The sequence below is a fragment of the Pongo abelii genome, chromosome 18 (assembly GCF_028885655.2).
Source record: "Pongo abelii isolate AG06213 chromosome 18, NHGRI_mPonAbe1-v2.0_pri, whole genome shotgun sequence".
In the NCBI taxonomy this organism is placed as follows: domain Eukaryota; kingdom Metazoa; phylum Chordata; class Mammalia; order Primates; family Hominidae; genus Pongo; species Pongo abelii.
In genome coordinates this window covers 86988069-87014854 of record NC_072003.2, presented here as the reverse complement: position 1 = coordinate 87014854, position 26786 = coordinate 86988069, and the positions used below count along the sequence as shown (strand labels likewise).

Below are 26786 nucleotides of genomic sequence, written 5' to 3'. Positions count from 1 at the left end.
TGCGCCAGGCATGGCGAGATTTCTCCTTCTCTAGGGCTGCACGTGGCCCTGGTCCAGATTTTAGGTGACTCACGTGTGCATGTGTGTGTATGTGTGTGTATGTGTGTGTATGTGTGTGTCAGAGTGTGTCTCTGTATGCATGTGTGTATGTACATGTGTAATGTACATATGTATAGATGTATGTGTGCTTGCATGTGTATGTATGTATATCTATGTGAATTGTCCCTGTGTGCATGGCTGTGTATGTATGTGTATGTGTGTACTGGTATGTGTGTACATGTATGAATGTGTGCGTGTGTGTATATGTATGTATTAGTGTATGTGTGCATGTGTGAGTTTGCACACCTAATAATATCAAGTGCTTATCATGAGCCCAATATTGTTCTAAGAGTTTTATTTTTTTTTAACCCACTTAATTCTCACGACCCTATAATTCGGGTCCTACAATCATCCCCATTTTACAGACGAGGGAACTGAGGCTCTAGAGGCAAAGTGGTTTTCCTATGACCACACAGGTGGTGGCCAGTGGGGCTGGGATGCAAAGCCTTCTGGCTGGCTCCGCACCCACCTCCTCCTGAGCCTCCAAGGCAGATCCTGGAGATGTGAGCAGAGCTTTTTCCCCTGAGCCACGCGGCAGAGGGACGCTCTGGCCCGCCATCTTTCCCTGGGTTCTAGCTCCTTCCCATGCTAGGAAGGCAAGAAGGCCAGCGTGTATCTAGCGCGTGTGCTCATGCCACAGTCCGGAGGAAGGACTCCAGGAGACAGGCGGCTCCTGCAAGCTCACGGGGCGTGGGTGGTGTGGGAGACCGGGAGGCTCTAGAACGCCTGCCCGCAGCCTGGCCTCGGAGGAGAGGGGGAACCCCACATGTCCTCCAGGTTGCAGAGGCCTTTCCGTGTCAGCTAAGTGCTGGGAGCTTTGCTCCAAAATCACCCGAGGTCTGCGTAAGCTGCACGCCTTCTTCCACCGCCCATGGCTGGCAGGGCCGGCTCTCTGGTCTGAGGCAGCCCTGCCCCGGCTCTCGGGCTCGGCCACTCTCCAGGGCACCTCCCGCCTGGCCTTGGCTCTTTCAGGGGAGCTGCCTTTGTTCTCCCGAACCTCCGGCTTTAGTGGGAAAGAAAAGGGCCAGGAAGGACCCACAGGCCGGGAGGAGCCTCCCACACGTATATTTAGCTGGAGCTGGGCTGCCTCCCGCCTGGCTCCAGGCCTCATCTGCCTGCTGGAGTTGGATCATGGGACCCGAGAGGAGCCGCCTGCGGTGACGCTGCCGACAGACAGACAGGCCGGCCGAGGCCAGAAATGGTATGTTTTGCAGCTTTTCCTGGACCAGAGGTCCCAGGACAGCGCTGGGTTTTTGTTGTTGGAAAATCAACTTGTTTTTTTTCTCCATTTGATTTTTGAAAATTTGTTTTCTTATGCAAGCAACATATATTCACTGTAGATTAATGAGAAATATAAATCATCATACAGGAAAGTTGAAATCGCCTCTGCTCCACTATACAGCAAGGAAATGAACAGCTTCGTGCACACACAGCAAGGATGACTCTCACAGCACAAGTCTGTGTGCAAGAGGCCAGACCCTGGGAGACTCCGTTTATGATGACTCAGAGGCCACAACCTTGGAAACTAGCCTGGGGCATTCGGAGCTGGGCTGGCCACCCTTGGGAGAGGAGGGAGGGCCTGGAAGGGGGTCTGGAATGTTCTATGGCTTAATCGGGTGCTGATTATACATGGGAATTTCATTTGTGAAAATTCATCAAGCTGGACGTTCACAATTGGTGCACTTTTCAGTATGTATGGGCAATAAAATGTTTACTAATATTTTGCTAAAATTTTCCCCCTTTCTATTCTCAAGGAATCGTCACTATTAATATTTTGGGGTGTTTCCTTATACATATTTTTCCATGCATATACACATTTTTTTTCACAGAAAAATCATCTTTTACCTCCCGTGTGGTCAAAGGAGGCAATAAATGCTGAAGCCACACTGTGGGGGTCCCACGCTGAACCCTCCAGCCAAGCCACTCACCTCCCGAGTTGTTGATGTGTGGGCGACAGTAGGAACTCTGTAGGTGTGAGCTCTTTAACTTGCTTTTTTCACTGAATCTAATGCAAACATCTTTCCAAACCAAGAACTAACACTTGTGCCTTACATACAAGGGAACCGTAAATACAGGGAAATGTCCAGCTGGATCCTCTAAAATGCTTTTTATCCATCTTGAAGATGTAAATGTTTTGATTGTGGATGGAAAAGTCACAAGAGTGCTTATAAAATATAATTCATTGATTAAATTAGAAATGCATTTTGAAATCAAAAGTGAGATAAGACAGGGTATGGGATAGAGACATGCCAGTTGTTCATCAAATTGCTTCCTCTTACTCCTGACAGTACAGGTTGTCTCCATTTCCCAGCCTCCCTGGCAGTCAGGACAATCACATGACAGAGTCTGTCCATTGAGATTGGGACATAATGGTGGGCCTTGGAAACTCCCCACACCCAGCCTTCCCAAGTCTTCCCCATCTTCTGGCTGGATGCCAGGAATCCTCCCCAGACACTGGAGCCTAGGTGATGGTGAATCCCCCACAAGGAAAGGGCCTGGGCCCTGAGTCACCATGTGGAAGACCACCCACACACACCCAACTAGAACTTGTGTAAAGAAGAAACCCATGGCGCCACCTCTCGTAAATGTCTGGGTTGACGGTGCAGCGGTTGACTCACCCTCATGCAATGCATTAATTTAGAAGACATGCTTCTTCCGCTTCACATTCGGGTCCCTTTACTCACATCCATCACCTGTGTCATCAACATTGGTGCCATTATCAAGAACCACTTCTTGAGTCTTCTAACTCTGTTTTCCGAAGCACATCATCTTCTTTTCACTTCTGAGTTCTTTGAGATTTTAATCCACTCGGGGCACCGTTGAGGGTCATTTTATCAAGACACAACTCTCTGCCAGGCACGGGGCTCATGCCTGTAATCCCAGCACTTTAGGAGGCCAAGGTGGGCAGATCACTTGAGCTTGGGATTTTGAGACCAGCCTGGCCAACATGGTGAAACCTAGTTTCTATAAAAAATATAAAAATTAGCTGGGCATGGTGGCATGCACCTGTAGTCCCAGCTACATGGGAGGCTGAGGTGGGAAGATCTCTTGAACCTGGGAGGCAGAGGTTGCAGTGAGCCAAGATCGCGCCACTGCACTCCAGCCTGGGCAACAGAGCGAGACTTTGTCTCTGGAAAAAAAAAAATTACGACAGGTTTTATTCCGCACCCGCCGCACCCCCCCCTCAACCAGCGACCCCTGCTTTTTGACTTGTAGGCTTGAGTTCTGCTCCTCACAACCAGTGTTTCTTTTTTTTCTTTTCTTTCCTTTTTCCTTTCTTTCTTTCTTTCTTTTTTTTTTTTTTTTTTTTTCAAGACAGGGTCTTACTCTGTCACCCAGGCTGGAGGCAGTGGTACAATCATGGTTCCCTGTAGCCTTGACCTCCTGGGCTCAAGTGATTCTCTTGCCTCAGTCTCCTGAGTAGCTAGGACTACCGCTGCCCACCACCATGCCCAGCTAATTTATTTTTATTTTTTGTAGAGAGGTCTTGCTGTGTTGCTCAGGCTAGTCTTAAACACCAGGGATCAAGTGATCTTCCTGCCTAAGCCTCCCAAAGTGCTGGGATTACAGGGGTGAGCCACCATGCCTGGCCCAGTGTTTATTTTTAAAGATATCTTTAAAAGGCTTATTCATGTCAACATCTACACTGGGAGGTCCTCCCCCAGGAACAGCTGCTGAATCTGTGGGGTGGTTTTTTGTTGTTGTTTTGTTTTGTTTTGTTTTTGCCTCCTTTGTTGTTGCTTCCCTCTGTTTCTCCTCTCAGAATTTCTTAGTAGAGCCTCATATGAGGTTGTTTCAGAACAAGGTGTCTTCCCCAAACAATACTTGGTTGTGCAAAGTGAAATCATTAAAAGACTAACCTGTAAAGACTCAATTATTAGATGACTTTCTTTTTAAACTGATATAGTTTGTTTTTATGATTATTTCATTTTTATTTTGGAGATTTGCAAGCCCATAAAAGGGTAGGGTCAGTAGTATAATAAACACCCATGGCCGGGTGCGGTGGCTCACGCCTGTAATCCCAGCAATTTGGGAGCCCGAGGTGGGCAGATCGCCTGAGGTCGGGAGTTCGAGACCAGCCTGGCCAAGATGGTGAAACCCCGTCTCTACTAAAAATACAAAAATTAGCCCAGTGTGGTGGTGCACACCTGTAATCCCAGCAACTCGGGAGGCTGACGCAGGAGAATCACTTGAACCTGGGAGGTGGAGGTTGCAGTGAGCTGAGGTGGTGCCATTGTACTCCAGCCTGGGCAACAGAGCAAGACTCCATCTCAAAAAACAAAAACAAAAACAAAAAACAAACAAACAAAAAAAAACACTCATGTACCCACCACTGAACTTCCATAATGATCGATACACAGCCAGTCCCTTTTTTTTTTTTTTTTTTTTTGAGACGACGTTCCCCTCTTGTCGCCCAGGCTGGGGTGCAATGGCACCATCTCAGCTCACTGCAACCACCGCCTCCCGGGTTTAAGCGATTCTCCTACATGGCCAGTCTTGTGTTCTTGTGTTAGCTCCACCACATCCACCACATCCCCTGTTGAAAGGGATCTGTTTTGGGAGTGGAGGGAAGCCTTGCCTTATATTTAACGCTATCTCATATACTTACTCAAGATCATTGAAAAAAAAACCATTTACTATGGAAAATGACAAACACGCATCTACCTAAGAAGGCAGAGTGTAATGAACCCCTTGTGCTCACCTAGGGTGCCCTGGGGTGCCCACCTGGGGCCCATCACCAGCTTCCACCTGGGAGCCATCTTCCCTCCTCCATACTCCCATTGTCCCTCCCCCAGATGATTCTGAAGCGAACGCCAAACTAGCTGTCCTCCATCCAGGCAGTGTTCAGGCGGCATCCAGGCAGTGTCCCCACTGACAGCTGTCTCTGTGCACATGTTATTGAAAGATATCGGGGGGAGGGGGGAGGGAAAGCATTAGGAGATATACCTAATGTAAATGACAAGTTAATGGGTGCAGCACACCAACATGGCACATGTATACATATGTAACAAACCTGCACGTTGTGCGCATGTACCCTAGAACTTAAAGTATAATTAAAAAAAAAAAAAAGAAAAGAAAGATATCAATGGGACAGCCCTGGAGATATCCAGCGTTTAGGTCTCAGCACTCTGTTTAGGTCTCAGCTGTGTGGTGTGGCCTTGGGCAGTGACTTCCCATCTCTGAGCATTCTGCCCACAGCGCCTTCCTCACGGGGCTTCTGAGGGCTGTGTGTGAAAACATCTGTGAAATGTGGAACACAAGAAATTCTGATTAGTGTGATTCATGTACTTATTTATTTTATTTTTTTGAGACGGAGTCTCACTCTGTCACCCAGGCTGGACTGCAGTGGCACCATCTCGGCTCACTGCAACCTCCGCCTCCCGGGTTCAAGTGATTCTCCTGCCTCAGCCTCCTGAGTAGCTGAGATTACAGGCACGTGCCACCACGCTTGGCTAATTTTAAAAATATTTTTGGTAGAGATGTGGTTTCACCATGTTGGCCAGGCTGGTCTCAAACTCCTGACCTTAAGTGATCCACCTGTCTTGGCCTCCCAAAGTGCTGGGATTGCAGGTGTGGGCCACTGTGTCTGGCCTGATCAGTATTTCTTGATAACTGCTTTTTAAAGTATTTTAAAAGCTGAGGAGGGGTGGCTGGTGCCAGGGTGTGGAGGACAGGTTCGTTCAGGTGCAGTCTGTGCCTCACTGAGGGGTGGGAGGGGTAAGCCCCCATTCAGCTGGGAGGCCACAAGACCCTCCGTGGATGAGTGGGAGAGGGTACCTGCTCTTACCTAGGGAACACGAGATGCTAATGGCTGCCTTGCAGGGGTTCAACTGCAACACCAGCCATTCCTCCCAGGGCGCTGTTGGCATATTGGGACAGGCAGCATGAATCACTGTGTTCACCCCCACAGGCTGCCTGCCCATAGATGCCCATGGTGACGCCGAGTCCAGAAGGCTGGGATTGGAGAAAGAGGCCGGGCGTGGTGGCTTATGCCTGTAATCCCAGCACTTTGGGGGAGGCAGAGGATCCCAAGGAGGCCAAGGCAGGCGGATCACTTGAGGTTAGGAGTTCAAAACCAGCCTGGCCAACATGGTGAAACCCCGTCTCTACTAAAAATACAAAAATTAGCCGGGAGTGGTGGTGCATGCCTGTAATCCCACCTACTCAGGAGGCTGAGGCAGGAGAATCACTTGAACCCGGGAGGTGGAGGTTGCAGTGAGCCGAGATCGCACCACTGCACTCCAGTCTGGGTGACAGAGCGAGACTCCGTCTCAAAAAAAAAAAAAACAAAAAAAGAGATGGGGTCCGGTGGTCATGAGGGTGGGGGCCATCATCGCCCACACTGTTGCTCGCACCTGCTCTGTGGGTCACCCCCACCAAAGCTTTCCGCACCCAGCTCCGTCATCCACCCGACCAGCCCGCTGTCCACTCCCTGACATGGGGGAAGCTATCATATGAACTCCCCCAAGTCATAACCCCTGTACCTCTGAATGTGACTTTATTTGGTGACAGGGAGGTGATCAAATTAAAATGAGGTCATTAGGGTGGGCTGTAATCCCATATGACCAGGGTGTTTATAAAAAGGGGAAATTTGGACACAGACATGCCCTAAGAGAAGATGATGTGAAGAAACAGAGAGGGAAGGTGCAGGCTACAAGCCGAAGAGCACGGCCTGGACCAGGTGCCCCCTCACTGGCCTGGGAAGGAACCAGCCCTGCCCATGCCTTGATCGCAGCCTTCTGGCCTCCAGAGTGAGAGAATGATTCCTGTAGCTTAAGCCCCCGGCTGTGGCGTTTGTTATGGCAGCCCAGGGAAATTCACGCACTCACTGGCCAGGACTGATTCCTGCCGGCTGTGGGCAGGCAGTTGCTCGGAGAGGCTCGTTGATACCAGGGAACGCCTCCTTATGAGTCCAGGCTTCGAGGAAGCGGGCAGTCCCCCGGCTCCCCCCCGCGGACTCCTCTCCCCTGTCATACCCAGCGTGGGCGTGACACCATCATCTGTCCTCACACAAACCAAGACACTCGCTGGAAAAAAATACCAAGCCCATTCTGGTGACAGCATGATTTGATCTGGGGGACAGGATTTCTGTCTCCCGCCCCTCCAAACCCAGCTTGGGAATTTGAATAAATTGAGGCTTGCTGGAGGGCTTGTTGTTATGGAATTGGAGCAATGAGAAGGAAAAACCATGGAGATGGCTATTTTCTTCCTCTTTTTAAAAATTTAAATTGAATAGTTCATGCAGGGAATGCACACAGATTTGGAAGTATATCCTTAGAATTCAGACACGGGCCTTAAGATTTTCACTCTCACCTCTACAGTCTCACACTGTCTGCCTTCCAGAACAAGGAATCCTTTTCAGAGCCAGTTCAAGAATAGGCTACTAAATGAAAGTGGCTTTAAATTTAAATTGTAAATAATTTAGGCTGGGGGAAGAGAGGCTCCTGCAGGTTTCTTTCTCTTTGTCCTGCTAAACATGTAGCACAGGGTTTGGCCAACTTTTCCTGTAAGGGCTGGATAGTGAAGATTTTTGGCTTTTGCACAAATGGTCTGTGTTGCAACCCCTGGGCTCTGCCATTGGAGAAACAGAAGAGCCTAAGTAATATGTCAATGCACAGGTGTGGCTGTGTTCCAATAAAACTTTATTTACAAAAGCAGGCTGCAGTGGGATTTGGCCCAAGGGATGTGGTTTGCCGAACCCTGATACAGCTCATCTAAGCTCGGAGGAACTCCAGTGTCCACCTGGATCCCGCTCTCTCAACCCTAGGGGAAAAAACAGTGTGACCCTGAGGCCCTGCTGGGTTTGAATCCTGCCTCCAGAGGTTCATTTCTGGGTGACTCTGGGTAGGTTATCGACTTCTCTGAGCCTCATTGATAAAAAGGAAATTGCCACAGTCCTCCTCTTTCTGGAGCGGAGCGTGGCTGGCATGTAAATATCATTCAGGAAGGGGACCAGGGAGGCTCCTCCCTTAGGCTGGGGAGTTGGAGGTGTGGGAGCTGGAGAAGCTGGGAGGCAGCGGTAATTAACCAGGCGGCCCACTGGGGGCAGGAGGAAGGGATCAGTGCAGGGAGGAGGGAGCAGGCAGGAGCAGGCAGGGGGAGGCTCCTGCCTCTCAGCAGAGTCTGGAGCGATCAGCCACTCTTTTTCTAATGCTTGTCTCTGCTCTCTCCTCCTCTAGACTCTGCTGTCCACACGGCAGGGACCAGGGTCATCCTCAGGAATGTACCCCACTCCTTAGCACGAGGTGGCTGCTCCTCGAATCTTGGTTGGATGCACAGATGGGAGATGGGAAGGCCACTTTGCACGGGAAAGTGAGTGTCCCTGCTGTCTTAGGGTGGGGCGGGCTAGGGAAGCGGCGAAGGGGCTGGGGAGCGAAAAGCAACAGAACCACAAGATGCACGGCGTGGAGAATATGTGGATCCTAATTTTAAGAAATCACATAAAAACATCACTGGGGGCTGGGTGCCGTCGTTCACGCAGAGGCAGGAGGATCGCTTGAAGCCAGGAGCTCAAGACAGTAACATAGTGAGACTCCGTCTCTACAAAAAAAATTAAGAATTAGCCCAGTGTAGTGGCACGCACCTGTGGTCCCAGCTACTTGGGAGGCTGAGGTGGGAGGATCACTTGAGCCCGGGAGTTTGAGGCTGCAGTGAGCTATGAATGCACCACTGTACTCCAGCCTGTGTGACAGAGTGAGACACTGTCTCAAAATAAAATAAAATAAAAATAAAAAATAGGCCGGGCATGGTGGCTCACACCTGTAATCCCAGCACTTTGGGAGGCCGAGGCAGGCGGATCACCTGAGGTCAGGAGTTCGAGACCAGCCTGGCCAACATGGTGAATCCGTGTCTCTAAAATACAAAAGTCAGCCGGGCGTGGTGGCGGGCACCTGTAATCCCAGCTACTCAGGAGGCTGAGGCAGGAGAATCACTTGAACCCTGGAGGCGGAGGTTGCAGTGAACCAAGATCACGCCACTACACTCCAGCCTGGGCAACAGAGCGAGACTCTGTCTCAAAAATAAAAAAGACTTTGAGGACAGGTCTCACACTGTGTTCTTACCACAAATAATGGGGACATGGGGAGTGTTCTGGAGGTGCTGGATGCGTTGATTTCCCTGATCATGGTGTTGGTATCATGGCTGTTTGCCTATGTCCAAACTCATCAAATTACGCATTAAATATGTACAGATTTTTTTTTTAAGACAGAGTCTTGCTCTGTTGCCCAGGCTGGAGTGCAGTGGCATGATCTTGTCTCACTGCAACCTCCGCTTCCCAGGCTCAAGCAATTCTCATGCCTCAACCTCCCGAGTAGCTGGGATCACAGGGGCGTGCCATCGCACCCAGCTAATTTTTGTATTTTTTTGTAGAGACAGGGTTTCGCCATGTTGGCCAGGCTGTTCTCGAACTCCTGATCTCAAGTGATCCACCCACCTTGGCTTCTCTCAAAGTGCTAGGATTACAGGCGTGAGTCACTGTACCTGGCCAGATTTCAGTATATTAATTATATCTCAATAAAGCTTTAAAAAAAAAAAAAAGCAGTGGCTGAGCTAAAAAAAAATTTAAAAGCATTCAACCATCCCCAAGGGTGCATCTGCCCAGCTGGTAGTGTTCATTCAACCCAACAGATCATCCTCCTTCTTTTTTTTTTTTTTTTTTTTTGAGACAGTCTCACTCCTCTGTCACCCAGGCTGGAGTGCAGTGGCGCATCTTGGCTCACCGCAAGCTCCGCCTCCCGGGTTCACGCCATTCTCCTGCCTCAGCCTCCCGAGTAGCTGGGACTACAGGTGCCCGCCACCACGCCCAGCTAATTTTTTATATTTTTAGTAGAGACGGGGTCAACCTCCTTCTTTACAGCAAATAATTTTACATGTCCATTGCTATCCTGAAACGAAATGCACGGAAACCTACAAAACACCTTCTTCAACTCCACGTAATGCCCCCACTGTTACACGCAGCTGATCAGAAAGGAATAAACATAAATATAAAATAATGGGGTTTCCATGCCTCCCCAGGGAAGAGAGAACAGGGCTGTCATCTGCTTGCCACGGTGGCCCACAGTGGGCATGACAGCAAATGGTGGCGCCCAGCCCCAGTGCAGCACCTGGAGCACTCACCTACCTTACCCCGCTTGGCCACTGGGGATGTGGTTTTCCAAAATGCGAAAAGCTCTGTTCTGAACCAAAGTTCTGAACACAATGCAGTCTCCCCTCCATCGGCAAAATCCTTGCATTCCTGGTAACTGATGGAGTAAACCTGTACAGTGCACGTTTCTGTGTACAATGAAGTTTGGTCCTAGATACACTGGTTGTGGACAGCTTTCTCACCTGATCCTAGAGGCAGGACCTGGCTGAAGGTTAGGGGGCAGGTGCGCCGGAGACTGCAGAGAACCAGGTGGGCTGACTTCTCAGGGGCATCTTCCTGGGGAGGGGAGTGTGGGTGGGAACCAGAAGAGTTGGGCAGACCCCAGCCCAGGCAGCAGGGCCATGCCTGGGGGCTACACCTGTAACAGGAGCGAGGGCAGAGCTCTGGAACAGGACTCCGGGTTAAGTCCCAGCTCCACCATCTGCACCTGTGGGACCTCAGAGAGACACTCAGCCTCTCTGAGCTTGTTTCCTTATTCGAAAAGCATAGCTTCCAAGAATCTAATTTACAGGCCTCCCTGTGAAGTTTGCATGTGCTCCTGCCTGTGCCTTACTTACAGGCCGTGCACTGTCCATGAGCCCCAGTGGGGTTGTGATTATTGCTGGTAGGAGGTCGGGGGCAAGGCCAGAAGCCTGGAGGCCGTGTGAGGATCAGGGCCTCATCAGTCAGGTAGGAAGCTGCTGGAGAAAGAGATCTCAGAGTGCGAGGTGCACAAATATAGAACTGAAGGCATCGGCCGGGCGCGGTGGCTCACGCTTGTAATCCCAACACTTTGCGAGGCTGAGGCAGGTGGATCACTTGAGGTTAGTTCAAAACCAGACTGGCCAACATGGTGAAACCCCCGTCTCTACTAAAAATACAAAAATTAGCCAGGCGTGGTGGCAGGTGCTTGTAATCCCAGTTACTCGAGAGGCTGAGGCAGGAGAATTGCTTGAACCCGGAAGGCGGAGGCTGCAGGGAGCCGAGCCTCTCCTGCACTCTGTCACTGCACTCCAGCCTGGGTGATGGAGTGAGACTCCATCCCAAAAAAGGAAAAGAACTGAGGGCATTAAAATGGCCTTGAGCAGTCATGGGTCTTTCCTGGCCCAGCACAGCACCACGGTGGGTCTCAGCCAAAAAATGACCTGGATCTGGGCTTCCCAGGACGTCCCCCGGCCCCTGCCTCATTCATCTTCCCTCTGCTGGGGCTGCTCTGCTTGTCACCTCTGGTTAGATTTTAAAAATCCTGCCCACTCCCCACCACGAGGCCCCTAGGGTGGAACAGGCCTCACCAAGCGGCCAGCTGTCCTGTGGTTCACAAAGCAGCTTAAAACTCCAGTAATAGATGGCCTCGTCCAGGCCCAAGAGTGTGACTCAGAAGAAAAATGAAGCCGGGTGTGAACGGCATTCAGGTGAGGAAAAGGCGGCCCCTCGCCCAGCACTCTTCCCATCAGCCTTGCCTCTGTCACTGGGCAGGAGTCACCCTCATGTGATGACGGTGCTCATCTTTCCCACCCTGCCTCCCCAGCCTCCAGGTGAAGCCATCCCAGGAGCTGTGAGCACCTTGTGCTATATTGTCACCCCCTCCCGAGGGCACCATGGAGGCCACACCAGACCATGCTGGCAGGACACGGCCACCACAGCCGGCATTTAATAAACAAGCTTTGGGCTGCCTTTGTGGCTGCAGCTTCTGACTGTAAGATTTCAGTCTTCTTGATTGAATAAGCAAATGAATGAATTCATTCACTCGATAAATATTTGTTAAACTCCTGGTAAGTGTCAGTCCGTGAGCTCAAAGCTGAGCAAATAAAGGAGGGAAGGAGAACCAGTCTCTGTGCTTGGAGCAAACCCTCATGCCGATCACAATGAAGACGTCTGGCATTTTCCAGCAGCTGTTCCTTCTCCCTCCTCACCACTGGGAGGCCCAAGGGCTCCGTGGACATGGGGCAGTCTCCTGCCAGGGTGGCTGGCCTCCACCATCAGGCGTTCCTGGGCTCTGGAATATAGACTCACATGGCCTCAGGGACAGCCACCACCCGGCAAATGAGCCTGGAGGATTTTTACCCAAAAGAGCTGGTTGCTTTGTGGTTCATCCCAGCTTCCCCAGAGAGCTCAGGGCAGGGAGAGCCCTGGGCATTGCTAGGTGTACCCTGTGCCCCGCTGATGGGCATGCAGAGACCCAGGATGGGGAGGGACTTGCCCAAGGTCACTCGGGAGTGAGGGGCAGGCTCTGGAACTCCCAGGCCTTGTCAGAGCAAGGAATGCAGGGCTCGGGCCAGAAGGTCAGTGGGCAGCCCTGGGAGCTCCCTTTGAGGGTCTCCTCTTTGGGCAGGAGACTGTGCTGGCACGTCCACGTGGCCTGTCCTGCCCCCAGCATCCAGTGTTTGACACCAAGCTCCATGACTGCTGCTGGCTGTGAGGCTGTGTGGCCTCCTCTGTGTGTTTATCTAAGGGGCGTTGCCCATAGGAGTTTCACCCCTAGGAGCTTCTGTGTTCTCACAAGCAGGACCCAGAACCCCCTCCTCTTGTTCTGGGGAACTTCTCCACTCCAAAGGGAACTCTCTGGATTACAAGAGACTAAAGACAAAGGGCTGTCTGAGGCCCCTTCTCCAAGTGGCTGGAGTGGGCTTTGGGCACACATGGCCCTGGAACAGCCCATTGGGCGGCCTCTGTGAAATTCCCTAGAAATGATGAGACTTCCCCGCGCCCAGCCCCCGCCCCGCACAGGGAGTTCACACCAATTGTTCTTCCCCGGAGACTCCTGCCAACCAGGGAACGTGACAGTTCACAGTGAGGGGCCCGAGGCTGTGGGCAGCAGGTACCGCTGGGGACTCTGGGCAGGATGCCACCTTGAGACGCCGCCGTGGCCACAGCATTCGTGCCAGACCAGCAAGGGTGTCCTGGACACTGCCCAGATGCTGACCCCATCATCAAAGCAGACACTAGACACTGCCCAGGTGCCGACCCCATCATCGAAGCAGATACTACCTCGTCCCCTCCCGCCCCCCAGCAAGAAGATGCCAAGCCCTGTGAGGTTTGCCCGTGCTCAGCGCTGTGTGGAGGAGCGGCATGTTTTCGTGGGCACAGACAGCTCTGGTGAGGATGTGAAATAGCGCAACTGCCATGGAAAGCAGTCTGGCAGTTCCTCAAACAGTTTAACCTAGAGTTATCACCTTTTGTGCCCCCTGCCGCACTAGGTATCTACCCAAGGAAATGGAAAACGTCCGTCCATATAAAAGCTTGCAGGTGAATGTTCACAGAAGCCGTGCTCACAGTAGCTAAAAGGTGGAAGCAACCCAAATGCCCATCAAATGATAAATGGTTAAACAAAACGTGGTCTATCCATGTGATGGAATATTACTCAGCCATGAAAAGGAACGGATCCTGACACATGCTACAATGTGGATGAACCTTGAAAACATCATGCTGGGTAAAAGAAGCCAAACCAAAGACAAATATTGCATGATTCAATTTGTATGAAATGCCCGAATCATAGACACAGAAAACCCAAGCGCTGAGGGATGGAAGGATTGGGGATTGACAGGTAGGGGTTCAGGAGTAATGAAAATGTTCCAAAACTGACGGTGGTGATGGCTGCACAACCCCATGAATCCACTAACTGCTCTTTAAAAAAACTTTAAATGGATGAATTGTATAGTATGTGAATTGTATTTCCATAAAACAGTTAAAAACAAAAACAAAAGTTAATGGAAGGCAAGAATGTAGAACAAGTGGAACTCTCCCATACAACTAGAGGGTCTTTAATTGCAGGACTTTGTAGAATTGGCAACATCTATGAAAGGTGACCACACACAGCCCATGACTTCAGGTCTCACTCCCAGGACTCAACAGATGTGAGTGCATTTGTCCACCAAGAGGCATGTGCAAGAATATTCACAGCAGCATGAATGGTGTCAGCCCTAACCTGGGAGCAACCCACACAAATGAATACACTGATTTGCTCTATTTGTACCATGGAATATCAGGGAATACTATGCAGCAACGAACATGAATGAGCTAAAACAGCATGCAACAGCATGCATGACTTGCTCAAACATGGCAATGAGTGAAAGAAGCCAGGCACACAGAAAGCACATGCTGTCTAATTTCACTTACGGAAATCTCAGAGAGAAATCTTTTTTTTTTTTTTTTTGAGACGGAGTCTCGCTCTGTCACCCAGGCTGGGGGCAGTGGCGCAATCTTGGCTCACTGCAAGATCCACCTCCCAGGTTCACACCATTCTCCTGCCTCAGCCTCCGGAGTAGCTGGGACTACAGGCGCCCGCCACCACGACTGGCTAATTTTTTGTATTTTTAGTAGAGACGGGGTTTCACCGTGTTAGCCAGGATGGTCTCGATCTCCTGACCTCGTGATCCGCCCACCTCAGCCTCCCAAAGTGCTGGGATTATAGGCGTGAGCCACTGTGCCCGGCCTTTTTTTTTTTTTTTTTTTTTTTTAAGATGAAGTTTTGCTCTGTCGCCCAGGCTGGAGTGCAGAGGCTTAATCTCGGCTCACTACAACCTCCACCTCCCAGGTTCAAGCAATTCTCTTGCCTCAGCCTCCCAAGTAGCTGGGATTATAGGGACATACAACCACACTCAGCTAATTTTTGTATTTTTGGTAGAGACAGGGTTTCACCATGTTGGCCAGGCTGGTCTCGAACTCCTGACCTCAAGTGATCCACCCACCTCGGCCTCCCAAAATGTTGGGATTACAGGCGTGAACCGCTGAGCCCGGCCTAATCTCAGAGATAAAGCTGATTAATGGGCAGATTACTGGTTACTGTCAGGGAGTGGACAGTCTAGTAGGGGACGTGAAAGGGGCTTCTTGGGGGCTGGTAATGCTCTATTTCTTGACCTGGTGCTGTTACATGGCTGTGTTCACCCTGTGTAAATTCAACTCATGGTGCATGTATGACTCATGAGATTCTCACATGTATGCCACACTTCCATTAAAACTCTACTATTAGAGAGCTGGGCGCGGTGGCTCACGCCTGTCATTCCAGCACTTTGGGAGGCCGAGGCGGGCAGATCATGAGGCCAGGAGATTGAGACCATCCCAGCTAACACGGTGAAACCCCGTCTCTACTAAAAATACAAAAAATTAGCCGGGCATGGTGGTGCACGCCTGTAGTCCCAGCTACTCGGAGGCCGAGGCAGGAGAATGGTGTGAACCCGGGAGGTGGAGCTTGCAGTGAGCCAAGATTGAGCCACTGCATTCCAGCCTGGGTGACAGAGCGAGACTCCGTCTCAAAAACAAACAAACAAACAAACAAACTCTATAGTAGAAATACATTGGCCGGGTGCAGTGGCTCACGCCTGTCATCCCAGCATTTTGAGAGGCCAAGGCAGGTGGATCACGAGATCAGAAGTTGGAGACCAGCCTGACCAACATGGTGAAAGCCTGTCTTTATCAAAAATACGAAAATTAGTTAGGCGTGGTGGCATACACCTGTAATCCCAGCTATTCAGGAAGCTGAGGCAGAAGGATCATTTGAACCCAAGAGGCGGAGGTTGCAGTGAACCGAGATTGCACCACTGCACTCCAGCCTGGGCAGCAGAGAAAGACTATGTCTCAAAAAAACAAAATAAAATAAAATAAAATAAAAAGAAATATGTTTTGGCAGTTAATGAAAGAAAACATCCCAATGACCTTCAATGGATGAGCAGATAAGCTGTGGTCTCTCCATATGATGGAATACTATTCAGCTGTAAGAAGGAACAAAGCATCAACACGCTACAACATGGATGGGCCATGAAAACGTGTGCAAAGAGGAAAAGGCCACACACACAAGCTCACACAGTGTGATTCCACTTACACGAAATCTCCAGCACAGGTAAAAGCCGACGAGGGGTGGCCAAGGAAGAGAGGGGACAGGGAGGGACTGCTCGTGGGGACAGAGCTTCCGTGTGGGATGATGAAAAGTTCTGGAATTAAATACTGGTAATGGTGGCAACAACTCTGTGAATGCACTAAATGCACACGTTCAAATAGGAAAAATGGTTAATTTCCTATTTAAAAAGAAGTTAATGCAGTGCCAGGCACATAGCCCAGTATAAGAAGGGCCCGGACCCCTCACGGACAGGCCGCTCTTGACAACACCTCGGTGTGTATTTTTATTTAGGGTCCTAACTGTCTGCCAGGCTCTAGGATAAGCCCCTTTCCTACTGCTTTAGTCCATGTTCTGTCACTTAGAATAGAATACCTGAAACTGGGAAATTTACAAAGCAAAGGAATTTATTTCTTACAGATATGGAGTCTGAGAAGTTCAAGGTTGGGGGGAGCCTTCTTGCCGGTGGGAGCCCTCTGTGGCACCCCGAGGTGGCGCAGAGCATCCCCTGGTGCAGGGGCTGAGTGTGCAAGCTCAGGTCTTTCGAATAAAGCCACAGTCCGCTTCTATGAGAACTCACTCCTCTATTAACCCATTAACCCAGGAATGGCACAGTCCTCACGACCCAATCACCTCTTAAAGGCCCCACCTCTCAACACGGCTGCACTGGGGATTAAGTTTCAACATGGAAGGCTGGGCGCGGTGGCTCACGCCTGTAATCCCAGCACTTTGGGAGGCCGAGGTGGGTGGATCACCTGAGTTCGGGAGTTCGAGGCTAGCCTGACGAACATGGAGAAACCCTGTCTCTACTAAAAATACAAAAAAATTAGCCGGATGTGGTGGTGAATGCCTATAATCCCAGCTACTCAGGAGGCTGAGGCAGGAGAATTGCTTGAACCCAGGAGGCGGAGGTTGTGGTGAGCCAAGATCGTGCCATTGCACTCCAGGCTGGGCAACAAGAGTGAAACTCCATCTCAAAAAAAAACAAGAAAAAAGTTTTAACATGCATTTCAGAGGGGACAAACATTCAAACCTCAGCATCTACAATCTCTCGTTTCATTCTTGACACTGTCCTGGAGGCATTGCTGTCACCACCCTCATTTTATGGAGGAGTCAGATGTCCAAAGAAGCCAAGCTTCCTGTCCAGTCACAGAGAGCAGAGCCAGACTTGAACCATTCTGCCAAAGGCCACACTTTAGCTGGGCTGGGCTGCTGCCGCTCTTGGTCTATACAGATGCCTGGCTTCCTACCACCGATGGGAGATCAGGACTAGGGTTCCTCAATCCACAGCTCACCTGGGGTGGTGGCAGGGTGAGCCACTTGCTGACAGGTAGCAAGAAGATGGGTGGATTGTATGGCCCCTGGCAGAACACCACCTCCCCACCAAAGCCTTCCCCTGAGGGGAGGGACGGGGAGGAAGGCGGGACTTGAGCCAATTCCTTAAAATAAATGCCCCTACACACAGACACACACAGACACACACAGACACACACACACACACACACACACACACACGCACAACGATGAGGATGCCGATGGCTGTGGCAGCGTTTAGTTCATGGACAGCCCTCTACACCCCAGGCCTGCGGCAGACAGTTCCTGCCTCCTTCCCTTTGATTCCCACAGCAGCCTTGAAGCAGATCCTAGTGTTTTCTCCATTTATAGCTGAGGATACTGAGGCCCAGGGAGGCTCAGCCTGCCATGCAGAGTGGGGATTCCAGCCAGACTTGGACTCCAGAGCCCCCATGCGACACCACTTGCCAACAGGTAACCTGGGTCCCAAGTACTCCCCAAAGATGGGAAGGTGGGGTCAGCACAGCAAGCCTTGGAACCCTCCCCAGGTGGCAGGTTACGTAATGAGAGAGAGAAGCCAAGCTGCAGGCTCAAGGTCAATATCTAAAAACAAAAGTCTCCATAATTCCCCAGGAGGTGGTGGTAGGTGTTCAGAGGCCACCACCTGTGAGGACCAAGCTGGCACGCTTCCAGAGAGGCCACCAGCATTCTGGCTGGAACTGGAGATGCTCTGCAGGGCTGGGCACGACTGCGTACAGAAGCAGCGGGCAGGAGTCAAGCTGGCCCTGGCCCGGACTCGTCTCCTCCAGCAGGGAGCAGGTAAGAGCCCAGGACTAAGGCCATAGTAAGAGGCGGCCACCCAGGCAGGTGCTAGGCAGGTGCTAGCCACGGGCCACAGGGAGCTTTTTCAGATCTGGGTTCATGCTCGTGAACGAGGAATCTGCCCTAACAGAACTGGGCCTTGCCTGGCCCCGGGAAGGATCATTGAGTCATTCAACAAGTAGTTACTGGGTGTTGTGATGGTCAATTTTATGCATCAAATTGGGTGGGTGATGGTGCCTATATGTTTGTCAAATGTTATTCTGGATGTTTCCATGAGGGTGTTTTGGAATGAGAGGAACATTTTGATCAGTGGACTTCCAGTAAAGCAGGCCGCCCTCCAGAACGTGGGCCTCATCCAGTCAGTGGAACAAAAAACATAGAACAAAAAAACTGATATTCCCCAAGCAAGAAGGAATTCTGCCAGCAGACGACCTGGGACTTGAGCTGCAACATCAATCAATGCTTCCCCAGGTTGTCAGGCTGGTGGCCCACCCTGCAGACTGTGGACTTGTCAGCCTCCACAATCACTGGAGCCAATTCCCTAAAATAAATGCCTCTACACACACACGCACACACACATATGCACACACACGCATGTGCACACATGCACACACATGCACTCTTTTGGTTCTGTTTCTCTGGAGAACCCCAATAGAGACACCTACTCCCTGGAGAACCCCAATAGAGACACCTACTCCCTGAAAGGGCCAGAACTCAGAGTGGTCACCCAGCCCCTAAGGCCTCAGTCTGCCCTGTCTGTTAAAGGCGGGTAACAGCACCAGACCTTCAAATACGTTGCAAGACCAAACAGGACAGGCCAAGCGTGGTGGCTCACGCCTGTAATCCCAGCACTTTAGGAGGCTGAGGTGGGCAAATCACTTCAGGTCAGGAGCTTGAGACCAGCCTAGCCAAAATGGTGAAACACCGTCTCTACTTAAAAAATACAAAAAGTAGCCAGGCATGGTGGCGCGTGCCCGTAATCCCAGCTACTCAGGAGGCTGAGGCAGGAGAATTGCTTGAACCCAGGAGGCAGAGGTTGCAGTCAGCCAAGATCACTCCATTGCATTCCAGCTTCGGTGACAGAGCAAGACTCTGCCTCAAAAAAAAAAAAAAAAAAAAAAAAACCAAAGAGGACACAGCAGCTACAAGGGCTTTGTGGGCCCGGGAGGCCAAGGCTGTCTGCCAGGTGCAGGCTCCTCCAGAAGCGCTGTGTGACCTAGACCACAGGACTTCACCTCTCTGGGCTTGCATTTCCTTGTCTGTGAAATGGGGTGGTGATAGTTTGACCTCATGGGTAGCGATCCTCCAGTGAGAACCAAACAGAACCGAATGTGTGCAGCAGGTGTAGAGCTGTGCCCACCCATAGAGGTGCCCAAGAAACTGCATCTGGATATAAATCTGTAGTCAAGCCAGGGACTTTCTGCATCCCAATCACCTGGGAGCTTGTCTAAAAATGCAGGTTGAGGCCGGGCACAGTGGCTCATGTCTGTAATCCCAGCACTTGGAGGCCAAGGCGGGCGGATCACCTGAGGTCGGGAGTTTGATACCAACCTGACCAACATGGAGAAACCCCGTCTCCACTAAAAATACAAAATTAGCCGGGCCTGGTGGCGCATGCCTGTAATCCCAGCCACTCGGGAGGCTGAGGCAGGAGAATTGCTTGAACCTGGGAGATGGAGGTCGCAGTGAGCTGAGATCACACCATTGCACTCCAGCCTGGGCAACAAGAGCGAAACTCCATCTCAAAAAAAAAAAAAAAAAATGCAGGTTGCTGAACCCCTTCTGACCCACCAGGTTTTAGTCTCTGGGTAACAGAGCCCAGGATCTGCATCTGAAGCACATCTCCAGCTGACCAGGAGGCACCTTTTACAGAGGGGCATCTAGGACCCTGCATGCAGACAGGGCTGTGCTCTCTAAATGCGCAGCAGCAGGCCTCCAACCTGGGCTGAGCTGAGTTGGGCTGGTGCTGAGTTCTCGGCCACAAACAAACATCGCCTGATAATGAGCTACCTCATTACTTCCCAGACTGGCACTCCCCTCTGCCACCATCTGCCATCTCACCTGTCACCTGGCACAGCCCCCATCCTCCCGTCAGCAGGAAGCAGGGCCCTGCTGCCTCAAACCTCCTTCCACCAAGTCGTGCCTGCCTCTGCTCCCACAGGGGGCGGTGGGGGGGGAGGGTTCTGCACCCAGGCCGTGCCACAGACATGAGCTGGGGGTGCGGATGGGGGGACAAGCAGTTGGCTCCCCTGGGCACGTTCTCACATGGTTCCTAGGCTGATGTTGAATCTATTAGGCAGGGAACTGGGTTACAGAGTGCAAATTTCCTGAGGTGCAAAGGTGCCAGCCTCAGCTCCATGCTCCGTTCCTATAGAACTCCAGCTCTGTCCGGCGCACCAGGGTGCCGCTGAGAAATGACCTTCTCTGTGGCTGGCAGGGCCATCTGCCCAGCGCTGCCAGTGAGACCTGCAGGTCAGTTTGGGGGCTTCTGGAAAAGCCTTTCCCTCGGCTGTACTGTGCACTGCTCTCCCTCCCGCCTGGTACGCCTCGTGACCTTGGTGGTGGAGCCACCGTTTTGCAGTCAAGAGGACAGGAGTGGGTGAGGTTGCTGTTCCAGTGGAGCTGCTGCCTGGCCAGGACTGCCTGTGCCTGGATGCCACCCAGCCCAGGACGAAACCCTCGCCTTAGCGCACTGAGCGCTGTGTCTGGTTCTGTGGTCCACAGCCACACACGGCCCCGGCTGGCTCAGGAATAAAGTGAAAATAAAGTGAGACGTCTCCCTCACAGCCCTGTCCCGCTCCCAGCTTCCTAGAGGCAAGCGATATGACCACTTTCTTGGGGTCTTTCCAGAAATTCTGGATGCGTAGATAACCACATGATTGTATGTTGTTTTGCTTTTGTGCCCAAATGGTGGCATAGAGCATGCAGACCACGCTGTCTGCCCTCCTACCTTCTACCAGACGACGCACCTAGACGTCCTCCACAGGGCAGTTACACTGGCTGCGCATCACTGCGCGGTGTCAGTCACCTTAATCGGTTTAACCCGTCCCCTGTCGATGGTCGTTTCCAATCCTTAGGAGCAAACGCTTTGGCAATGATTTTTAAAGGTACTATTTGGACAGATGTTGACGAAAGACCAAGGTGCCCTGTGAAAACCAGGCTCCGAGGCTCAGCCAGAAGGCCAGCAAGGAGGGGTCCCTTTTGATTTCCTTCTCCAACCAGGGCTGGGCTCGGCCCTCCCCAAGCGTAGACCCGCCCCAGGATTGGCCCCACCCTCTGGACCTCCCTTAGGTCCCAGAAGGCCTGGCCCCACCCCTACTTGGCCCTGCCCAAGGGACAACTGGCTCCTCCCTCAAGCATGGCCCCACCTCCAGGAGTCCTGCCCCACCCAAAGGCCTGGCCCTGCCCCTTGAGGTCTGGCTTCTCCTCCAGGCCTAGCTCCAGCCCCAAGATCCTGGCACCTGCTCCGGTCCTAGCCCCACCACTAGGAGACGGGGTTCCACCCCAAGGAGATCTGGCTCCTCTCACAGTCATGGCCTCATCCCCAAGCAAGGCACCACCCCAGGAGGCCTGGCCCCACCCCTTGAGGTCTGGCTCCTGCTCCAGGCTTGGCCCCATCCCCAGGAGACCTAGTTCCACCTCAGGGAAATCTGGATTCTCTCCCCGGTTACGGCCCCAACCTCAGGGGAGGTGGGTTCTCTGTAGGAGCCTGGCTCCGCACCGAGGCCTAGCTCCACCCTAGGAGGCCTGGCTCCACCCCTTGAGGTCTGGCTTCTGCTCCAGGCCTGGCCCAGGAGACCTAGTTCTACCTCAAGGAAATCTGGATTCTCCCCCAAGTTATGGCTCCAACCCCAGGGAACGTGGGTCCTCTGCAGGAGCCTGACTTTGCCCCCAAGCCTAGCCCCACCCCAGGAGGCCTGGCTCCACCCCCAGGAGATATGGCTCCTCCCCCAGGCATGGCCCCACCCCAGGAGGTCTGGCTACACCCCCAGGAGACCTAGTTCCACCCCCAGGAGATATGGCTCCTCCCCTAGGCATGGCCCCACCCCAGGAGGTCTGGCTCCTCCTCCAAAACCCTGGCTCCGCCCCCAGGCTCTTTCTCCCTCACTGGGTCCAGTCCCCATGGCCTAGTTCGCGGGCTGCTGAAACTGCCTGCCTGCTAGTCTTTTCGGCCCCACTCCTGCCCCCTTCTTACTCCCCTTCCATATGCCACTCACTCTTCTTAAAACCCTCCAGGGGCATTGCGCCCCCGCGGTGAGGACCAAGCCCCAAGACTGGTTCTGGGGCTTTGGGGTACTTGTCTCCCTGGCTTTTCTGTGGCTATGCACATGCTGCTGCCAACCCCACCCCTGCTGCGCCCCGCTGCCCAGGGCGCCTCTACCCTGCAGACCCTGCTTCCAACGGCAGGCCAGGTTTCTGCTCCCCCAGCCCCCGGGTCCCCCAGCCAGACCCGGCCACTCTTCTATCGCCCGGTGACCCCCTCCTCTGCAGAGCTTAGAATTCTAAGAGCTGACGACGTCCACTGCGCGCTCGCATTTTGCTTGGCGCGTTTCCTGGCATTGTCAGTCTCACTTAATCCTCAAACCGCTTAGGGAGGTCAGACCATTGTTACTCTAGCCCCAGAAGAGGAGACGGGCTGTTTGCATCCATGTCCCCTGGGCCCAGCACATGGGGTTTTGTTGGTTGAAAGAATGCGTAAATGGGGTGGGCAAAGGAAGAAAAAGAGGCAAAGACAATTCCAGTTTCCATGGCAATGGAAAGGCCATGGAACCGCGAACAGAGGGGACTGAGGAGGGAGGTGCCCTGGGGAGCAGGATCAACTGTGGAATTTCAAGGTCCAAGGGACCATAGGTTTCCTCTAGTCCAGATGTTCTCACCAGGGAACATTTGGTGATGACTGGAGGCATTTTGGGTTGTCATTTTGCTTAGGGGGTGGGTGCTACTGGCATATAATGGATTGAGACCAGAACTATTGCAGGATGCCCTGCGGTGCACAGGTCAGCCTCCACAACAGAGTTATCCAGCCCAAAATATCAACAGTGCAGAAGCTGAGAAGCCCTGATGTAGTTTAACCCTGTTCTGGGTTAAATTTTCCCTACAACATTCTCCCACCCCCACCAGAGCTTCTTTCAGTCTTTGCTTAACCACTTCCAGTGATGGCGAGCTCACTACCTCTACAGGCAGCTTGTCCAAGGTGATGAGCTTGCACCAGTGCCAGAGCTGGTGAGACACCCAGGGGAAGTTAAGCAAAAGCCTCAACAGCCGGAAAAGCAAGCACTTGGCTGTCACTGAAGAGCTTCAGGAGGAGCAACCCCCACCCTGAAACACACACACACCGCCCAACTTCAGGCTGTCCTTAGATTCTCCTCCATAGAGGGGTCTCCAGAAACCAGGGGCCTGGGAGGAGTTCAGGGGGTCCTGTCGGTTCTTGCCCTAGGATATCTCAGCCTGGAGCGGCAGGTGGGAGTCGGGACAGGCAAGAAGGAGGCAGGACTTGGCCACCTTAATTTCTAGAAGTAAAATTAAGTTTCTGAAATATTAAAGCCTGAGTAATGATTTGCATGTGGAAGTATTTAGGGAGAAATGTATGTATTCTGAAACACATCGAAAAATAAAATGGATGGGTAGATGGAGTGATGGGTGGATGGGTGGATGAGTAGATGAATACATGGATGGGTGAATGGATGCATGGGGGGGTAGGTGGATGGGTGAATGGATGGATGAGTAGATGGATGGATGGGTGAATAATGGGCAGGTGAATAGGTGAATGGGTGGATGGATGGATGGATGGATGAATTGATGGGTGGGTGGGTGGAGGAATGGGTGGATGGATGGGTAGATGGATGAATGGATGGATAACTGGATGGATGGGTGAATGGATGGATGGGTGAATGGACGAATTGATGGGTGAGTGGATGGCTGGCTGGCTGGCTGGCTGGCTGGCTGGATGGATGGATGGTTGGATAGATGGATGAATGGGTGAGTGAATGGTCTAATGGTTGGATGCGTGTGTGAACAAATGCACAGATATATGATCAAGGAAATATGGAATATTTTTTCTTGTTCTATGATGAATCCTATGTTACAGATAAGGAAACAAGGGCCAGAAAGGTTAGGGGAATCACTCAAGGTCACCCAGCTAGTGAATCATGGGGCCAGGATTTGCACCTGGACTGGTTTCGCAGAGCCATTTCTGCACACCCCTCTGGAACTCACCTCTCCCATAGGTGGTTATTGAGGGGCATGGCTGCTGCACGGTTTATATGGGAGAATCGTCCTGGCAGCAGCCTCACCAGAAGGGTTTGTCTTGAGGCTGCATTTGCAGGGCACTCTGTACAACAGCCTCGATGGTACCGATGGGAATAGTGAGGTGGGAACAGGTAAAAGGTGTGAACTTAGGGAAATCAGATGCTGTTCCTGACCAAGAGCTCCTTTAGATGCTAGAATGAGAGCAGTGTGCTGAGACAGGCAGGCCCTGCCCTCATGGAAGCGGTACTCTATTTTCCACCTCCTCATTATTATTTTACCAGCAGGTTCTAAAGCAAGGGTTCTTAACCCTTTTCATGCCTTGGATCCTTTTGCCATTCCAATGAAGCCTGTGGATCCCTGCCCAGAATAATGTTTTAAATGCATAAATAAATGCATAGACTATAATCAAAACCAGTTACATATATAGCCCTAGATGATTTAGTGATAGGAGTTTCCTTATAGCACATTAAGTAACTTGCTCTAACCATCCCATCTCCTCTGCTAGAGGTGGGCCTGTGTGGGGCGGTCAGCCGCTGTGGAATCCTGCAATTTTGGTTTAGTGCATTAACCCCAAGGGGTCAGATGGACCTGGGCTCGAATAGCGGTTCACAAGCTGGGGACCCTGAGTAATGACATCCCCCAGCCTGGCTTTTCTCATCTGTAAAGTGGGGGTGATCACGGTGCCTGCCTGGAAGAGGAGGTAAAGACAGTGCTGCTATGAGATGTCTGACTGGACACTAGCTGCAGTTTCCCTATCGAGGCCTCTGTGAGCAGCAAAGTCACAGCTGACTGATCCCCCTGAGTCCAGGGTCTGTGTGTGTGAGTTAAAAGTTGGTGAAAACAAGCACATAAATTTTTCTTGCTAGGTTCACAGGCCCCCAAAGTCCTCCATGAGTCCCACGGAAATCCCTGCTCCTGGGGGAATCAGACATCCACTGCCTGCACCAGCAGACACTCTTGGCCTGTCCTTGTCCTCCAAGCAGTGGGAACTTTTAAACCTCTTGAGCCCAAGTGGCTGCAAGAATGTCCAGGCTGTTAGAGGGCAATGACACCCGCCCCTCCCAACCCCCACGGGCCAGCAGGCTGATGTTTTGCTTTCTGTTCAGCCTGGAAGGGAAGCAGGGTCAGCCCGGAGCCGGAGACAGGCCTGTCAGGGTCCCTCAGACCTTGAGCTGGCAGCTGGGGAGAAGCGAGGCTGTTTTTGTGCCTGCTGAGTCCCTGGAGCCAGCCAGCCAGGAAGGCCACCCAGGGCCAGGCCCCTCTACTCACCAGCCAGACAGCTGTTTTCTTGAAAGTCCTGGCAGGATGGAAAAGCTCTGGCCCGGCCGGGAAGTGGAGACATTACCCAGCTGAGTGATCCCAGCTGTGGCTGGGGCCCTGGGCGTCTGTGATGTGGTCCGAGGCTGGGTGTCCGCCTTACCCGCGGGGGAAGGAGCATTGCCCACTCACCTCCCTGCCCCTGGGGCCCTGGCATCCAGCCCTGCCGCTCCTGCCCGGGCCAGAGGGGAAAATCGAGGGCACTCGGGTAGGGGAACAACCAGGCAAATGGCAGGGGCCGTCCAGATTCCTGGGCGGGGAGGAGATTTCGCTGACCGGAGAGGAGCGGCCCTTCCGGGGAGACGCAAGCCTCGCGCAGCCTGTGCCACCGGAGTTCAGCAGGGTTCAAAGCCTGTTTCTGGCTGAGCGGTCGGGGGCCAGTCCTTTAGCGTCCTTCTCCATTCGGTGGGGATCGTAGGACATTCAGTCCTAAAAGGGAGCAGTGTGGCAGAGCCTGCATGGGATGGGGGAGAAAAGTGCACCAGCGCTAATTAACAACAGCTGCCCTCTGGGCCGCGGCTTTCCCCGTTGTAAACTGGGAGAACTGGCCTCTAGAACTGACCTGACCCCTTCCTCTTCCCTGGAAACAGAGCCCAGCCTCCTCCTTGGCCAATCATTGAGCCTCCTGCTCTCCTTTAAAAGCTCATTTGGGATCAGGTGCAGTGACTCACACCTGTAATCCCAGCACTTTGGGAGGCTGAGGCAGGAGGATCGCTTGAGTCCAGGAGTTCAAGCCTGAGCAACATGGCAAAACTCCATCTCTACAAAAAATACAAACAGTAGCCGGGCATGGTGGTGCATGCCTGTGGTCCCAGCTACTTGGGAGACTGAGATGGGAAGATTGCTTGAGCCCAGGAGGTCAAGGTTGCGGTCAGCTGAGATTGTGCCACAACACTCCAGCCTAGGAGACAGAGCGAGACCCTGTCTCAAAAAAAAAACAAAAAAAACCAAACACCGTTTGGTTTAGTTTTGTGCATGGAATGTGGAGAAAGAACAAAAGCATCACCACCCACGTGGCCTCCACCCCATTGGAGTCCAAATCCTCCGATCCAT

The 26786-nt window shown here is 52.1% G+C and overlaps 3 long non-coding RNA genes across 3 annotated transcripts; 1 reads left to right on the top strand and 2 right to left on the bottom strand.

Annotated features, from left to right (window-relative positions):
• The first annotated feature begins 737 nt into the window (after positions 1-737).
• Positions 738-1819, top strand: LOC134760436 (uncharacterized). Its single transcript, XR_010137866.1, has 2 exons — positions 738-1300; positions 1469-1819. It is a non-coding gene; the product is annotated as an uncharacterized LOC134760436 (long non-coding RNA).
• Positions 1820-3301: 1482 nt separating this feature from the next.
• Positions 3302-26253, bottom strand: LOC134760435 (uncharacterized). The gene is made up of 2 exons (XR_010137865.1): positions 25686-26253; positions 3302-5340 (listed from the first exon to the last, which is right to left on the bottom strand). It is a non-coding gene; the product is annotated as an uncharacterized LOC134760435 (long non-coding RNA).
• LOC129050866 (uncharacterized) lies at positions 15920-22846 on the bottom strand. The gene is made up of 3 exons (XR_008514742.2): positions 22385-22846; positions 21118-21313; positions 15920-17025 (listed from the first exon to the last, which is right to left on the bottom strand). It is a non-coding gene; the product is annotated as an uncharacterized LOC129050866 (long non-coding RNA).
• Positions 26254-26786: the final 533 nt, after the last annotated feature.